The following is a 14,998-nucleotide window of genomic DNA, read 5'->3' on the forward strand; positions in this document are numbered from 1 at the left end:
GCCAGGCAATACTGTTTATATTAAAATGACCCTTGATTGGTGAATTAGGTCTGAACTGGGAGGACCACGAAGGAATGACAAGTGTCTGATGGAGACGTCATAATGCTTGGCTTTCCCATGTGCAGTGACTCTTGTAACTGGGTATGTACCTTGCAGGCACCCCGGGCTTTGCCCACGGAGCTGTTGTTATAAGCAGCGTTAGCATCTATGGGCATGAGTCTCTAGGCTCACATTGCAATGCAAGTGTGGTTCTCATCTCCTGGACCTCAGTGGTCATCTGGTGACCAAACACAATCAGCTCTCTGACTACTGCGAAGACTCTGGGATGGGAAGGGCCTGGCGCCACCCTTAGGCAGGATGCTTTCTGGACTGTGTCCTGAGTGACATGTGTGTCCCATGGTCAGGTGTGGTCATTCATTTTCTAGTTGAATGCAAAGAAATCCCCAGGCATCATTCCCCATTAGCTTACTTCTTTGTTTCAGTTACTGCCAGGGAGGCATTAGCTGGAACGATCTCTACAAAAGGGAGGAAGGCAAGTGTTTACTGCATGCCCAGGGCTTCTGCATGCTGCACAGAGCTGATACCATCCCAAGCACTTTCTTCAGGTAAGAATAACCAGGCTCATTTCACAGATGAGGAGACTGAGGTTCCCAGAAGTAGACACTTGCTGAAGGTCACATAGCAAGCTGATGGCAGAGCCTGGGTTTGAACCTCAGTTGGTCTGAAAGACTTATATTCAAGTACTGGCTCTACCGGCTATAAGCTGGGAGAACTGTGTGCTGCTCCAAACCTCGCTTTCTTCCCTAAAATAAACAAATGCAATCACACTACCATACAGGGAAGCTGTGAGGCTGGAGACAGCCTTCTTTCAGATGCCAGGCACTACAGTGCAGAAGAATCCAAAATCTCCCCCTCCCCTCACCCTGTCTGCTGCCAACCCACCCCAGGGGCTGTACTTCCTGACAAGTTTCTAGTTGCCATCAGCTATGTGGCAGATGTCCCCAGTTTGGCAGAACAGCATTTCCTTGGTACAGATTGTCCCAGGGCACAGCTGGGACAGAGGTTCTGGCTATGTCAGTGGTTAAATCTGATTTAAAATGGAGAGGCCGATTGCCAGCATTCCAGATCGTCCCTAGTAAATGTGAGTAAACAGAGCTGTTGTTAAAGCAGTTGGAGTGAGTCCACTCATTCAGTAAATATTTCATGGACACCTACTTTGTGTCTGACATCGTGGATACTGTTATCTGTGAGCACACATAATCTCTACTCTTAGGGTTTCAATCTCAGTGGAGACAGACACTAATCAAGGAACCACTCAAATTACTACATAGTTTTTAAAAGCCAATAAATGTTACAAAGACAAATTACAGGGTACTATGAAACCTTGTAACCGGAGGTCTGTTGTTAACTGCTGTTGTATTGCCCACTCAGCCTCATGACCTCATCTTCTTAATTTTCCTTCAGGGACATACTTTTTCCTTCCATCAGTCCATGTAACTCAGATGGGGAGGAGTTTAGGGTGGGCACATGACCCCAGCTCATGGGAACGCTCCATTCCCTTACCACTCCAATGACTGGTCAAAGATATGCATGTGACCTAAGTCAGGCCAATGAGATTCAACTCTGGCACTTTTGCAGGGACAACTGGAAGAGGGTTGTTCTCTCTCAACTGGGGTTTCTAAGCCGGAAGCTCAAATATCTGGAGCTTCCATAGGAGCCCCAGGGGAGAGCTTGCTTAAGCCTGGCACCTCACAGAGGAAAGGTGAGAGATTTGTCATTAAGCAGTTTCTGGCAATGTCATTTGAGATCCTAGATCTAACTATACCTGAAGCCAGATACTAGCTGGGCTTTTCCATTATCTGAACCAACAGTCACCCCTTTTTGACTTCAGACACTTTAAGTTTGTTTTTCTACCACTTGCAATCAAGAGCTCTGCCTGATACAGGACTAAAGGGTTTTGGAAAGCTTCCCTGAGAAGTGACATTCATACCGAGGGCTGAAGGACAAGTAAGAGTAAACTAGGCAAAGAGGCCAAGTCTGAAGTCAGCAGTTTGGGGGCTTAAAAACCTTGAGAAATTTGGGAAACGGAAGGGACCTTCATCCTGTGTAGACAGAAAAAGAATTAACGAAAGGAGATCACCAGGGAGAAAAGGTAAGGCACAAATCACACTTAACACTTAAATCATTTGTTGTTTTTTATTTCAGTAAACATGGAAATATTCACCCCATTCACTTTTGGTAAGACCTGTATTATAATATGCTCCCTTTGCAGACAGAAGATGCCCTTCCCTGCACCAGCCATTCCCAAGGGGGCAAGGCCCGAGCCTGCCTTCAGAAGCACCTCTGCTTCTGTCTTTGGGGCACTTTTAGAAGAAAGGATGAAGGTGGGGGAGGAAGAGAGGAAAGGAGGAGAAATAAGAAAGCAAGAAAGAACAATTAAAGCAAGAAGCAATAACAGACTGTAAATGGGACCTGCTTTTAAATGCAAATAACCACTTCATAATTTACTAGTTTTATGACATTGTGTAATTTTGTGTCTCAGATTTTCTTAAATTTTAAGCGTTTATTTTTTTTTCATTACAGAAGTAATATAACCACATTTTGGAATGTGTAGAAGAGAAACAATAACTCTTTCTAATTTCCTTGTTTCAATCCAACCAAAGTTAGTTTTTTGGCATTTTTCTTCTTTTTGTTTGGCCAGCAGCACTACTTTTTAAGCTTCAGTGTGCATATGGGTCACTTGGAGATTTGTTAAAATGCAGATTCTGACTCAGTAGGTCTGGGGTGGGGCCCAGGATTCTGCATTTCTAATAATATTCCCAGCGATGTTAGTGCTGGTCCCAGACCACACATTGTGTCAGAAGGAGCTGAGGTCAACTCCAGGCTCTGTGGCCTCAGGCAACCCACTCAGCATTTTGGTGCCAGTCCCTGAGTTTTAGGGGTCTCCTGTTGACCCCTGAACTAGAGGAAGGGGACAGAGAGTCAGAAGGTATCTAAGGCACCAATGTCTAAGCACTGCTAAAATGTCCCTGGGAGAACCATGTGGGTTTGAAAGCATAGCTTTGAGAAGCTACTGAGGTGGGGTTGAGACCCTTGAAGAGGCTGTTCCACAGGGAACTCCACAGAGGGTAGGCCCCAGTTTCTTCTTTTTTTTTTTTTTTTGAGATGGAGTCTTGCTCTGTCACCAGGCTGGAGTGCAGTGGTGCAATCTCAGCTCACTGCAACCTCTGCCTCCTGGGTTCAAGCGATTCTCCTACCTCAGCCTCCTGAGTAGCTGGGACTACAGGCATGAGCCACCATGCCCAGCTAATTTTTGTATTTTTAATAGAGGAGGGGGTTTCACCATATTGGCCAGGATAGTCTGATCTCTTGACCTTGTGATCCGCCTGCCTCGGCCTCCCAAGGTGCTGGGATTACAGGGATGAGCCACTGTGCCCAGGCGACTCCAGCAACTTCTAAGAGGGTGGTTCAGTACCTGCAGCGCTGCCTTACAGGGGTGGGCAAGGGGTGCAAGATTGGCACCTGAGTGCAATTGCTCAAGCAGTGGAGCAGAGGCCGAAACTGCTACTCACATATTCCTCTCCCCATCCTTAGACAATATCACTCCTCTTCCCCATATATGCTGAACACATATTTAATTAGATTTGGCCGTGTAGGTGGGCCAGATGATTAGCTTGTCCAGGTTACCTCAGACATCAGCTTTACCATGTGTTCACAGAACGCATTCCCAGCTGAAATCTTAGGACATTAAGTCCTTAAGATGTCTGCTTGCAGGGGATGGGGAGATACTTTCTGCAGGAGACATTCATTAAGTCTCCACGGCCCCAGCAAGATCTGGACTCACCCTCTCTTCTGCTTACCACATTCAGGCTTCTGCCTCCCCCTACTCCCACCATCTCACCTAGCCCCGCAAACCTCTAACCCCCGCCCAGGCCTCCCACAGGAGAAAAGCCTCCTAACCTAGCATTCAAGCTCCACGATCTGGCCCCTGCTCACACCCCTGCCTCATCTTCGGTACACCAGCCACACAGAAGCACTGCCAGTTTCCACCTCCACGCCCTTGTGTGCGATCTCCTCTGCCTCAAATGCCCTTCCCTGCTTTGGTCTCCAAAGAACAAACTTCTTTTCAAGCCTCAAAGCCTAAAATCAGAGGCTCCCTTCCCCAGAAGGCTTCCCAGTCCCTTTCACGCAGTGCTAACCTCCTCCCCGTGCCTTCTTTGTGACTTGTACAGACCTTACATAAGGCATGAACTCTTGGAGCAAATGGCTTGGGGGGAAAAAAAGAGAAGGAGAATTCACAGGCTCATGTAGTAGAAAAGTTCAGGTGTTAGACACAGGCTTGCAAGGCAGCTGAGGCGAAGGGTTAAACCGTGCCGCTGGGCCCCTGCCTCTAGCTGTCTATCCATCCCGCCTTCCTTCATGTGGGCTTCACTCGCAAGGAGCGCCCAGCAGCCCCTGCCTTTACCCTGCCTAAGTTCAGCAGACAGCTTCTCTCTCCCAGTAACCACGCAAGGTCCCAGAATTGATTCTCATCGGTCCAGCGTGGGTCACATGCTGGTTCTTGAACCAATCACTGTGGCTAGGGGATCAATAGCTCTGATTGGCCCAGACTGAGTCACATGGCCACCCATGGAGGGCCAGAAGGTCTGGAGTGAGCAGGGGCAGATTCTGGAGAGAAATGAGGGTCCCAGAACTGCCCTGTGGGGAATCCCGCAGCCAAACCCCACAACTGCCCACCACAGACATCTCTTAGAGCTCTTTTCACAGTATACCACGTGAGCACCTGTAGTCCCAGCTACTTGGGAGGCTGAGGCAGGAGAATCACTTCAACCTGGGAGGCAGAGACTGCAGCCAGCTGAGATCGCACCACTGCACTCCAGCCTGGTGACGGAGCAAGACTCCATCTCAAAAAACAGGAATCCACAGTGTACCATAATTTACGTCTCTCCTCCAGCTAGGTAGGGTACCAGCATTCGTCTAACTTAAAACTCCAGAACATCATTCCAGCCCAGGGGAAGAGCAGATTTACAAAAGGATCATTAAATTGTACTTTTTAGGCATTTACTTGCTATGTGACCTACATAGCAAGTAAATCAGAACAGAGTCTGACAAGGATTTTTGTGACATGTGTATTAAGGTAATACTTCTTGACATCTTTAAAATCATAAATTGAGGTTTTGCTCAGTGTCCTTGTTTGTTCAGGGTGAGTCCATGTGTCTCTCCTTGAATCCTCATTACACAGCAGGAGGAGGGCTTCCTCCTTGACAAGTGACAAAATCGAAGTCCAGAGACCTTAAGTAGCTTATTGGAGGTGACAACGCTGGTGAGTGGAATTGCTGGAGGTTCTTCCCAGGTCAGCTGCCTCAAAAGCCGAGTGTTGTCTACTGCCCCTGTGCAGAGAGGGTGGCATGCCAGGACTTCCTGGTGGTTTGCTGAAGAGGTTCTCAGTTCAGAGGGGCAGGGAGGGGAGGATCTCAGAAGCAACGCTGTGCCTTGTTGAAAATATTCCTCTGTCTTGGTTCGGGCTCCCTCAGAGGCAGACCCTGAGGCAGGGATGCAAGTGCAGGCATTTTCCTTGGGAGGGAAGGCAGGGTGCACTGCTAAGAGAGGGCCTAGTGAGATGGGGAGGGGAAGACAGCCCACCAAGAGAGTTCAGACGCCAGCCACCTCCACAGGCAACTGGAGCGGAATGCCATGGAGATGTGCCGAGAGCCAGGGAGGACCTGAACTCAGTGCTGTATCTGAGGGGAAAGGGAGCTGGCATGTTGACTCCCCTATCTTCATCCATTGGTCCGGGCTGCTCCCAGGGGCAGGAAGTTGCCGGCCCATCCAGCAGTGAGAAGGCGGCCTTGGGCACTGCCAGATGGACAGGGTGGTGTGGCCTGAAGAGGCGGGGACCTCCCACAGAGCACAGACAGAGGCTGCCAGAAGCCTTTTCCTCCCAACCTGGGAACCACTCTTCACAGAAAACAGGCCCAAATACTGAAATCAGGGCATCACAGACCCTTACTGCTAGAGTGTCTCAGGCACCTGGTCTGTAAAGCCTGGGGCGCCCCTGGCCAATGTGGCCGACTGGCCCCATTCTTGCCAGGATTGTTCCTTCTCTTTGCTTTTCCCTTCTTCCTTCTTGCTGTTTTCCTCAATTTTTATGAGTATTGCACAAAGATGCTCATAAAAAATATACTGTGGACTCAAAATGTAGCATCTGTGGTTCGGTAAACAACACAAGGTAATTACGTTCCATTTCTTCTAAGAAAGTTATACAATTATAAAATATCCCAGACACACACAGAGGAGAAACAGTAATGCAATGAACGAACACCCATGCATCTACCCCTAAGCTGAAGAACTAGGCTATTGCAAGCTGATTCCATCACTTCAGGAACCCCTAGCTCCCAAGAGAGTGTGAGACACAGAGGCTGGAGCCTAAGGACTCCGCTCTGCCCCTTGCAGCTGTGAGCCTTGCACAGTTCCCTTCTTCGAACCTCAGTTTCCTTTTCTATGAAATGATAATGCTAGCACCTACTGGCAAGGGGAAAGTGAAGAAATCTGTAAACTGAGAAAGTTTAAGTAGCTGGTGCCTTCTCTTTGGATCTCCTTGTGTCAGAGTCCCTCTGCAATGTGGCCTTTAAGCTCCTCCCATTAAAGAGAGAGTCTCTTTCCCTGTTACTTGAATGCGAGCTGACTTCCTGACTTGACTTGGCCAGGGGAATGTGGCAGGGGTGACTGTGTGCCAGTTCTGAGCCCTGGCCTGACAGAGGCTTGTGTGCTTCCTCTCACTCTCATGCCATGAAAACGAACCTGACCTAGGCTGGGTGCAGTGGCCCACACCTGTAATCCCAGCACTTTGGGAAGCTGAGACAGGCAGATCACTTAAAGCCAGGAGTTCGAGACCAGCCTGGCCAACATAGCAAAACCCTGTCTCTACTAAAAATATAAAAATTTGCTGGGTGTGGTGGCACATACCTGTAATCCCAGCTAGTCAGGAGGCTGAGACAGAAGAATCGCTTGAACCCAGGAGGCAGAGGTTGAAATGAGCTGAGATTGCACCACTGCACTCCAGCCTGGGTGACAGAGGGAGACTCTGTCTCAAAAAACAGACAAACAAATGAACAAACCAAAACCTGATCTAGGCTGCTGGAGGGCCAACATTTTCACTGAGTTTCCTGTTAAACTCAAAAAGTCCTCTCCATCTCATTCCCTCTTTCCATAATTGCAATCTTTGCTGAGGAAGTTTCCATGACAATAGAGGTCTCAGCAACAGCAAGCCTGGCCACTTCTCAATGTGTATCAGCAAACACAGATGCAAGGATACTCACTTCCTCCCACCTCAGCAGGGATCTGGTGAGCTCATCAGTGCCAGGGAGCCTGTTACATCATCAGTATTAGCATATTTGCTTACACAGGTATCCCCATTGCTTACAGGGGAAAAAGATGTGCATGAACTTCATGTCAGTGAAGGCTGCCTCCTGACACATGTTTCCTGTTACATTTCTTCTTCCTGTCACAGTCATTTTTGGTCATTTTTATCCTGTTACCATAACATACAAATATCCTGACATTTCTTCAGAGATCCTTGGAAGTACTATTTCCTCCTCACTGCCAAGAAGAAAAGGACAATGAGACCTTATATCTTAAGTCATCCTAAGTCACACCACTCCCACCCATCAAGAACTACTTCAGAACAGAAGTGTGTCAGTTAGCTACTGCTGTGTAACAAACACTACAAACTCAATGGCTTAAAACAGTAAACATTGCTTATGAGACAACAGGTCTACAGATCAGCCAGGTGATTCCTCTGGTCTGTGCTGGGTCCATGCAGATATCTGAGGTCAGCTGGGAGTCAGGTAGGCAGCTCTGCCAGTCTGCCCTGAGCTCTTTGCCTTGTTTGGAGGTCAGATGGCTGCAGACTACTGCAGGATGTATGCCGGGACTCCTGGGCTCCCCTCCACTTGGTTCAGCACCCTCCGGCAGGCTACCAAAGATTTGTTCTCATGGCATGAGAGTGAGAGGAAGCATGCCATCAGCACCTTTCAGGCCTGGGCTTAGTACTGGCACATAGTCACCCCTGTCACTTTCTCCTGGCAAGTCAAGCCAGGAAGTCAGCTCACATTCAAGTGACAGGGAAACAGACTCCCCTTTTTATGCAAGGAGCTGCAAGGTCATATTGCAGAGAGATGCAGACACAGAGAGGCCATTAATACAATCAATCTATTACAAAAGGGAAACGTTCTGGAATGGTTGGCTTGTCCCATCTGCCACTATCCACAGATGAGGCCTGTGATCTTCAAACTGGCAAGATTCAGCCTTGCTCCAGAGTGGAAGCGAGGGAGAGAAGAGGAAGGGAGGATTGGGATGTGGGCAACCCTCTGTTCCCTCCCTGTCTACTTACACCTGAGGGGCTGGGGAAGATTTGCTGAAATCCTGTATGTTCCACACATCCAACTTGGAGCTCCTAATACTTAATAAGTCTCCAAGATAGTCCTGTGAGTTGGCTTATTAGGGCATTACTGTTACATAAACTAGCCACAAATTGTTAAACGTATTTACGCACGTGCCTGAGCCACAAGATAAACACTCGTGTTCTGGTGGCATCACTGCCTTGACAATCAGGCTCATTTAATCCAGAGCTCCTTGCAAGAACTGCATGTTGAAGGGGTGCTCCTTGCGTGAATTTGGAGGGACTCTATTAGAGAGATTCCAAGGAAGCTGTCCCCTAGTCACACCACCCACCGGCCTGGACTTCGGAGCCTCTTCCATGCCATCTCCCCTGCAGCTGAGGCTTTGTTGCCCGGCTGGGCCCTTGACCACCCGCTCTCGTCTCCCGTGTGCTTTTCACTCATCTGCCCGCTTGAGACAGACCATAGCCTTCAGAGTCAGATTTGGCTTGGGATCTAGGTTCCATCACTTTCCTGAGTTGGTCTGGGATATTTAAAAAATCTTCTCTAGAATTCCATTTCCTCATCTGCAAAGTGGATGTCAGAAGATGAATACTGCTGTGGAAGTTTACTCAGAATGAAAACCAAAGTCCTCACAAAGCTCTTAAAGATTACGTAACCTGGCCTTTGTTCCCCCTCTGAACTCATCCTCTGTTCACCTCCCCTCACTCATTTACCTACAGTGACATAGGCCTTCCCGCTCTTCCAGGAGCTCTGCTGCCCTGAGGCATTCACATATGCTGTTCCCTCTGCTGCAGTGCTCTTCCCTCAAACGTCATGTGGCTCCCTCCCTTACCGTCTGAAGGTACTTGCTGAAATTCACCTTCTGCCTCTCTCCCAGGCCTGTCTAAATGCAGCCACCCTCCACAACACCCCACCTTCCCTCCCTGCTTGGCTTTCTCCTTATTTCTCAACATGGTCTAACTTACTGCACAGTTCATCAAATTCGAATGTCATCAGTAGCAAGATGAGTTGCTGGTTTATGCACCATGAAGAAAGAAAAAACATGCCAATTAAATGGCAGAATAAGACTAAGATACCATTGAATGTAGGACACACTTTGATTTCAGAAATGTTAAATGTCAGGGGGGAATCAGCATCATAGAATTGCTGAAGTCTGGTGTATTTTACTTATTTATGTTGTTTACTTTATGTTTTCACTGCTAGAATGGCGGCCCCACGAGGGCAGGTTCTTTGCTTGGTTTGCTCACTGCTTAGTGCCTAGGACAATTCATTGCATGTAGGAGGTGCTGGACAGTTCCTTGCACGTAGGAGGTGCTTTTTAAATATTGTTGAACATTGAATGATTTCTCTCTCCCCGCACAAGGAATTCCAAGACCTGGGACTTCCTTAGTACTGCCCAAATGGGCTATGTGAATATTTGACACAAGATAGGGCATGAACTTTCCTGGCATCAGAGCAGTAGCCAGCACGTAGTAAATGCTCAACAAATATTCATTCATTGGATGAGTGATTGAATAGTCTGAGATGCTGTCTTGGATCCAAAACTCAAGACAGATGTAGGGCCGCTAGGGAGCCTGAGATCAAGGGTTTGCCTCTGACGGGGCTGTCCCTGGGTCATTGCTACTACACATGGGTGGTGCCCCAGGGCTGCGTGGCACATTGCTTGTGTGGCGGGACCTGGCCACCCTGGCTTCATGCCTCCATGCCCTGGGGGCTGGACCCAGTGGGAAAGGGGGTATGGATGATGTGTCACCATGGAACAATGTGAGCATGGCAGCTCGCAGGATCTGTCAGGGGCTGGAGAGTGGTAACTTGTCCCATCCTCCCATTCACAAGGGCCCTCACACATTCACTGGTGATATTCCTGAGATGGGGGTTACATTTTATGTGAATTTGAGGCAGTGTTGTGTTAAAATGTTAATGAAGTCTCATTTTAAATACAAAACTGGAAATAATACAAATCTTCTTACCCGCTATCTCCCGCCCTGCACACACACACTAAGCAGTGGCAGGAAATTCAAGTGTCAGGTGACACTTTCATAGCAGGCAGATTGGGACTGTGAGTTGGATTGCACTGTGGCCACACGGTGGCGCCACACCAGCCATAAGCAGAAGTGGCCGCTGTCTTGGCCATGTTGGTCTTGAATTATGAGTTTTGTGTTCTGCAAGGTCTGCAGGAACACATCCCTTGTGGGGATCGCTCCTGTGTAAGGCCCCCTAATGTGTGGGCCTCACCAGACGGTGAGCTTGAGCCCAAAACACAGTTTCCTGCTGGAGGCAGTTGAGCTATGGGAAAGAAGGAACTAAGAAATGACTGATGTTGCAAAGGTTTCTACTTCTGACTACGATGCCGCTTGGGCAAGGGTCGTGTGGTTTTGTCAGACATTATGTCTCCACTAGGCCTCTGCATGACCTTTACGACTTTACTTTTCAAGAAGTTTTACCTTATCCGCATGACCACCTTGAACCCTAGATAATGACTTTATGGCTTAGCTTGTGACTCTTGGGTATTGTTATTCACAAGTGTGTTTTGGTAAAAACAGATAAAGCATACCACCTGCCCACTTTTATAATCCTTGAATGTCATGCTTAAGATTGTTTTCGTGATCCTATATTTTGTAAATTTCCATTCCTCTTATTGTTGATTGTGTAAACACCTTTGATCTTAAGGTATATATTTGAGACCCTGGACAAAAATTAATTCACTGTTTAGGCGTTGCCTTTTCAGTCCTCCAGACCCCAGCTATTCTGTCTCTCTTTATTTCTGCGCACCCCTTCTTTCAGGTCAGGACCCTCTTGCTGGCCAAGACTCCCCGGCGGATCTTCCGTCGCCCACAATCCCTCACATACACTTTCTTGTGCCTCGGGGTTATGTTGTTAAAAGTCTTCATTCACTCATTTGAACTGTTTAAAATATGCCACTTTGTGACATTATTTCTCCATGATTCATGGTATCAGAGCCCTCCCAATATGGAAGTGGCCTAGTGTCTCTCGCCTCTGAGTTGACCCAGCACCCCTCCTTGATGGAGCCTCCTCTGTGAACCCCCTCCCCAAGGGACAGTCAGCATCTCCTCCTGCCTCCACCCATCCCATGGACTTCCCACATACAGTCATGAAGCGAATACTCCCAGCACCCTGTAGCAAGGTCTTGTGCTGGGAACTGGATGTTAGAGATGAATCAGTCAGGACTTCCAGCACCTAGAAGCCATGGGTGGCCAGGGAAGGCATCAGACAGGAGTCCGGGGGGGTTCTCCTGGAGGACGTGATGCCTGAGTTGAGTCTTGACATTCTTTGGGTTGAGAGTGTGGACATGAACAAGAAATTATCAATTACCCATCTAGGCATTTGTCTCGTTTGTTAGACCATGATCTCCTTGAAGTTAGCAAATGCATGGGATTTATCTGTTTTCCTGCCTTTCTGCTTAATATTGGAAATGGCCAAGTGAGTTAAGTATGAGTAAAGGGCTTAGAACCATGCCTTATGTGTAGTAAAGATTATGTAAGTGTCAGCTCTTATTCTTGTTGTCATTGTTGCGATTGCTTTTATAATTATCCAGAATCAATGTATATGGAATAATTCAGGAAATGAAAGACTGAGGGATGTGGTGGAAAGAGCCTCAGACCAGAGATCAAAAGCCAGGGTTTGCCCACAATTAGCTGGGATCCTCGGTTCAACTTCTTTAAAGTGGGGATAATTAAACCATTCAGGCCCGGGTGTTACAATGGTTAGAGGAAATTATAGAGCACACATGTGAAGCAACCAGCATATGGTAGATGCTCAGTGTGAAGTCTGTTTACCTTTCTTGTTTTATGGTGCCAAGGCACTTAGCACAGGACCATGTGCATGTACGTGCTCAATAGATATTTGTTAATGATTTGATAAGTAATATTCTCATTGCTTAAAGAATATTAATCACACGTTCACTGTCTCAGACAAACTCTTAGCCAGAAATGAGAAATATATGCTGTATGAACCTCTGCTCCCCACTCACTCACCCAAGGCAGACATTACTAATCAGTGGTGGCACTCTGTGTTAGTCAAGACTCATTTTGTTGGAAGTGGTGAACCAGCTTGAACAAAAAGGGTTTTGTTATATGGGTACTGGAGTAGCTCAGAAAATCAAAGAAGAAGCTGCAGGCAGCAGCATAGCCCCTGTGTCCTCCTGGGAAACTCAGTGGACACCTCTCTCTCTTCTTCATTTCTCCTCTGAGTATCTGCATGTTTGCAAGCATTCTCTTAGGCAGGGCTCCTGGGGACAGCAGCTGGGAGCTCTGAGGTTACCTCCTTCCCGGTTCATGATTCAGGGGTAAGATGGACAACACGCTCCCCTTCCCCATCCTGAAAACTTTAGGGGAGGCCTCTGATTGGCCAGCTGGGCTCATATATTCAGTGGCAGGGGGACTCTTGGTTACCAGAACTGGCAGCCCAGAGAACCACATGAGTTAGAGAGGAGCCATGTTCCAGAATAAAGGAGAAAGATAAGCTGGGAAGACACCAGTGATGAAGGTCCACTCCTGACCGCAGAGCTGGGATGGTGCCTCAGAATCCTTCTCAACACAGTGTGCAATCAGAATCAGCACTCAAGACAAAATCTATTTGAGATTTAGACTAAGCCTACACACAGGGAGGTTCATGGCATAATATGAACCTGCAGAGGATTCGACTGGAAACTGGCTGAGCCTGGGTTTGAATGTAGGCAAGTTGTTGCACCTCTCTGAGCCTCAGTTTCTTCATCTGGTACAATGGGCTGAATGCTTGTGTTTCCCAATAAATTCATATGTTGAAATCCTAATCCCCAAAGTGATGGCATTAGGAGATGAGGCCCTTGGGAAGTAATTAGATCATTAGGATAGAATCCTCATGGATGGGATTAGTGCCTTATAAAAAGACATAACAGAGCTTACTTTCTCTCTTTGTTCTCTGCCATGTGAGGACACAATAATATGATGGCCATCTGCAAACTAGGATGCAGCCCGTCTCCAGACATTGAATCTGCTGCTGCCTTCATCTTGGACTTCCCAGCCTCTGGAACTGTGAAACATAAATGTATGTTGCTTAAGCCAGCCAGTCTAGGTAGTTTTTTTACAGCAACTTGAGCTGGCTAAGACCTCTGGTAAGTCAGTATAATAATGCCAAACTCAGAGGTTTTGTAAGGATAGATGAGACACTATGTAAACTTCAGCACAATCCCTGTAAGATAGTCAACATTCAATAAATGTTAACTCTTCTCTGAGTGTGGGTTCCCCTAGAAGCAGACTCTGACACTAAGATTTCCATGCAAGTGGATTAGTCGGTAGGTAATCCAGAAGCCAAGATAAACACACAGGGAAGTGAGAGAGAGCAATGATGGTACTAATGAGCAAGTTACCACTGTGGGCAACTGAGGTTCAATCCTGCTGGGGACTTCTGAGAAGTTGTTGTTCCCCAACCCTCATCCCATGAGGTATGAGGGAGCTGGGGTATTTATGCACCAGTTGCCATCTCTGGTTGAGGGCTGTTCTGGATATTCACTCCCAGGCATTTCCAGCCTGCCCTTTGCCTGGGCTGAGCTTACTCCAGCAGCCAGAGAACCACCGCAGGCAGAGTCACAGGTGTTTGCAATAAGAAGCCACCAGCAGGAGGGCACTGACAGTGGCAGAATCACTTCAGATGTTATCAAGGGAATCCGTAAGCCTCACAGCTCGGCGCACACAGAGGGGTGTTCTTACCAAAGTGTTTCTTCTAGGGGAGATGGAGTTAAATGGCATGGTCCTTCTTCAGTTCACGGATCCTGGAACCCCATTTTCTCCTCTGAGTTCCTGACCAGTTTTTATCTTCCACACAGGAGTTTTTTTTCCTGTTACCAGAGTATGCCATTCTTCACCTCTGATCTAGGCAGAGCTCTAGCTCCCTGGAGAGCAGGAGCGTTCTTCATTGGGCAGGCTGGAGGCTGACTACTTCCTCCACACTGAGGCAAACCCAGAAAAGTGCTGACTTCTGGAGCATCCATGCTGGGCTCTTGGAGGTCAAGTGCTGGACATTCAACCAATGCATAAACAGGGCATTTGTATGACAAATAAGGTCAGTCACAGATCCCATGCACCCCTTATGTTCTTACCCAGCCATTCATTTCTGGGCTGCTCCCTTCTAACCAACCTTCACACTTAATATAAAATATAAGTCATGATTTTAAAGTGTAAACTTCAGTGGTTTTTAGTACACTCAGTATTTTGTGCAAGTATCATCACTATCTAATTCCAGAACATTTCCATGATCCCCAAAGAAATCCCATACCCTTTAGCAGTTAGCCCCAATTCTACTCTCCCATTCCCTGCAATCACTGATCTACTTTGTGTCTCTATCAATTTGCCTCTTCTGCATATTTTATATATGGAATCATACAACAGGTGGCCTTCTGTAACTGGTTTCTGTCACTTAATGCAATGTTTTCAAGGCTCATCCATGTTGTAACATGACTGGTAAGAACTTCATTTTTTTTTTTTTTTTTTTGGGACGGAGTTTCACTCTTGTTACCCAGGCTGGAGTGCAATGGCGCGATCTCGGCTCACCGCAACCTCCGCCTCCTGGGTTCAGGCAATTCTCCTGCCTCAGCCTCC

At 47.5% G+C, this 14,998-nt stretch overlaps 1 long non-coding RNA gene across 1 annotated transcript in view; it reads right to left on the reverse strand.

Annotated features, from left to right (window-relative positions):
- Positions 1–471: 471 nt before the first annotated feature.
- The window catches only part of LOC116539357, a 14,816-nt gene continuing 289 nt past the window's right edge, over positions 472–14,998 (reverse strand). Inside the window, exons 2-3 of the long non-coding RNA XR_004264014.1 lie at positions 745–749; positions 472–485 (exon numbers count right to left, since the gene is read on the reverse strand). This is a non-coding gene — a long non-coding RNA (uncharacterized LOC116539357). The remainder of the gene's footprint in view (positions 486–744; positions 750–14,998) is intronic.

Source organism: Sapajus apella, unplaced genomic scaffold (assembly GCF_009761245.1).
Source record: "Sapajus apella isolate SASKATOON/1434 unplaced genomic scaffold, GSC_monkey_1.0 scaffold128, whole genome shotgun sequence".
Taxonomy (NCBI): Eukaryota; Metazoa; Chordata; class Mammalia; order Primates; family Cebidae; genus Sapajus; species Sapajus apella.